Below are 3,575 nucleotides of genomic sequence, written 5' to 3' on the forward strand. Positions count from 1 at the left end.
CCCGTGGTAAAACATACTGGGCGGAGATGGATGCCACCGTTGTTGCATCCCGGGGTTCGGACAAAAGCCGATTCCCCACCGAGCATTACTTTGAGGAAGTCCTGCAGGGCGCTCGTATAATAGAGTCGTAGTGCTCGAAAGATGTTATGTTTGAATGACATGTATGATTTCTAAGATCATGTTTATAATGCAATGACTTTTTATACTTGTGTGTTCAAGTATTGAACTATCTCCTGTGCGGCCGTATATGTATGTATAATCTGAAAGATGACAGTCTTTGGCTTCAGCCCCCACGCACATGGTGCGGGGGTGTTTGCAAAAAGAAAAGCGCTTTTTCACACTTAATCCAATGTCTTGGTCCTTTTAAGGAGGTGATAGCGTAGCAAACTAGGCAACCGGACTATAATGTTTTATCACTTTCACTTAGCCATAGGAGCTCGAATGTGGGGCTACTATATAGCCCCTGATGGCACCGCGCTTCCCCGAACTCGGGCGCGTATGTGCCTGACCGGGAAGCAGTCCTTCGTCAAAGCGGAGGAATTCTAAACATTCCAATGGTCGATCAAGTGGTTGACCAGTCTCTCGCTATATCATGACAGTCAGTTTTCGGCTTTCTCTACTGAGGTGCTCGCCCGGCCGAACTGGGGCACAATTGCAGTAGTTCTCCTGGTGCCGCGTTAGCCGATGATACGGAACGTAAGGCAGCAAAACACAGGAGCCGGGCAAACCCAACATTTGACCAAAGACATGATTCGGAGCTGATGCATATAAGGCCTAACTCGAGACGCCGAACACTCCCTGAGGTGTTCGGTCTTTATGATATTGGGCAGAACAAAGCCCTAAGCCCCTAGTGTCCAGGTACAGGCGGGAACTTCTAATGCGGCCGATGCCAAAACGCTAGCCTCCTCCTCGGGTCTACGCAGGGTCTTAATCTGAAAAGAATCCTTGCAACGGGTCCCTACTGCACGTCTGTGCCGGTGTCTCCGTTGTGCTGTATCCTGGACGGGTGTAGCATGTGCTTCATCTGTAAAAGAGAAGGACTTAGTTTCTAAGAAATATCGTGCAAAAATTGTATTAAAATAAAGTATAATTTGGAAGATGAAGAATGTTGAGCTTTATTGGCTTTCATCATTTATGCGCGCGGCCCCCTAAAAAAAGGGTATGCGGCTGGGAAGCCCCTTGTTAGCTTACGCCGGACTTGTCTAACCATGTCCGAGGTCTAAATGACCTATTTTTCAGGGACTTTGACCTGCAAGGTCTGATTAATGTGTGGCTGTCGAAGCAGTCGCCCATTCTCTGTGGTCGAGGGACACTCGGAGTTATGAGATTATGCCACGTGGACCGGGCATTTCTAAGCGTAAGAGATGCGTAATGTTGTATTGCATTAAAGCAGGCGAAAGCTTCGCGCCCCAGTAGTGCTTAAGGGCTACTGTTAAATGGGGCGATGGAGAGTGAGCTTTTCGCGACGGAGGTTGTCGGATGAACCGAACACGACCTCTAGTGGTACAGAGCCTGTAAAATTGGCTTAAAAGGCCTGGCGTCACTCCTTTGAAGGAAGTTCTGCTATAGCGAATTTTGGTGGGTTCTATCCCCAGTCCGCGGACGGTATCCTGGTATAGCAGGTACCGCGCTGCGTGTTATCACATGAAGTGAGTTCACTGTTTTGACTTCTAGTGGGAAAGTCTTTTGGTTTCCGGAGCGCTGCTTTTGGGTTTCGTCACTTTCACTTGGTGTGTCGAGCCCCTTGTGTTTGGCGTTAAGTCGGCCGGACTGCTTGAAGACCCAACAATCTCTGTGGGTGGTTTGCAGGCTTCCCGGAGGTACCATGTATTTGACACAGTCTGTCCAGAATCTTGTTTAGGTTGGGTAGCTCGTCACTGTTATCCTTTAGGGGCAGTGTTTTGTTGTTCGGCCGAGAGCTTTTGAATCCGGCGTTGACCGCCGTACTATTTGGGCCATTTTCCTTATTCCGGCGCTGATCTTTTCTGCGTCGTGATTTCCCATTTCCATCCCTAACTTCGGATGTACTCGGGTCGCTGGTGCTGCATCTAGCCAGCCAGCTGTCTTCCCCCGCGCAAAAGCGGGTCATGAGGCTTGTTAGTGCGGCCATTGTTCTTGGTTTTTCCTGGCCGAGGTGTCCGGCGAGCCATTCGTCTAGACGTTGTGTTTAAAGGCCGCTAAGGCTTCAGCATCCGGACAGTCGACTATTTGGTTCTTTTTAGTGAGGAACCTATTCCAGAATTTGCGTGCTGACTCTCAGGGCTGTTGAGTTATGTGACTTAAATCGTCTGCATCCGGAGGCCGGACATAAGTCCCCTGAAAATTTGCTCGAAACGCATCCTCAAGCTCTTCCCAACTTCCAATGGTATTTTCTGAGAGGCTTTTAAGCCAATGACGAGCTGGCCCTTTGAGCTTGAGGGGTAGGTATTTTATGGCATGGAGATCGTCTCCTCTGGCCATATGTATGTGTAGGATATAATCCTCAATCCAGACTCCGGGGTCTGTTGTTTCGTCGTATGCCTCTATGTTAAGGGGTTTGAATCCCGCTGGAAATCCATGATCCAGTACCTCGTCGGTGTGCGGCGCCCCTGTATTTGGGTGTGCCATTGTCTTCAAATGCTCGGCTGGTTGTGTTACCTCCTGGAGTCTTCTTTTTTGGCCCATAGATAGACCTGGCCGGGTTATCCTTTTTCCGAGGATCTTTATGCTGATCGTGTGCCGGCTTGTGTGCGGCGCCTCTTGTTGCTCTTGGCCTGTCATCTGGTCGTCTATCCGGCCAGGCGGCTTCTTTCTTTTTTGACTGTGGGGGCTCTAAGGCATCCTCGTCAAATTCGGGCAACAGCTTGCGCTTCGGGTAGCTCTTTGTCTGGTGACTAGTGCCATATTTATCTGCGGTTTTGAGTACTTTGCTCCATCGCATTCTGAGTGCGTCCTCCACTGTTTTGAGCTTCCGCTTTTGCTTCTTCAAACTTCTTGTAGTGGCGACGAGCCTTTTATGAAGATTCATGTGCTCTGGTGATGTGAGATCATCTTCACCGGGGATGGGTTGCTTGTCCAGTTCATGTCCGGCTGGCTGCTTGTTGACATGTGCGTCGTCCACTGCTTCACCCTGCTCTAGGGCCGGGTCCGTATGGGTGCCGTTTTTGTCGATGCCGGTCTTCGGGCGGCGCTTGCATTGCCGCTTTGGTTGTTTGTTGGGGGAGTTGTCCTTTGCCACGTCCCGTTTTTCCTCATTATCGCTTCCTTTTGGTGTATCCACCATGTATACGTCGTGAGTTAGGGTGGCTTTCCCGTGCCCAGTAGGCGCTGGTTCTTGGTCGTCTCCGGCATCGTCGTCCATACCGTCGATGTCTTCGGAGTCATAGTTTAGCATGTCGGTTAGATCGTCGACAGCGGCTACCAAGTGGGTGGTGGGTGGGCTTTGAATTTCTTCGTCGTCCGCATCCCAACCTTCCTGACCGCAGTCCGACCAGGGCTCTCCTGATAACGAGAGATACTTTAGCGAACTCAAGATGTCACCGAAAGGTGAGTGTTGAAAGATGTCCGCTGCGGTGAACTCCATGATCGGCGCCTAA

The sequence above is a fragment of the Triticum dicoccoides genome, chromosome 5B (genome assembly GCF_002162155.2).
Source record: "Triticum dicoccoides isolate Atlit2015 ecotype Zavitan chromosome 5B, WEW_v2.0, whole genome shotgun sequence".
NCBI lineage: Eukaryota > Viridiplantae > Streptophyta > Magnoliopsida > Poales > Poaceae > Triticum > Triticum dicoccoides.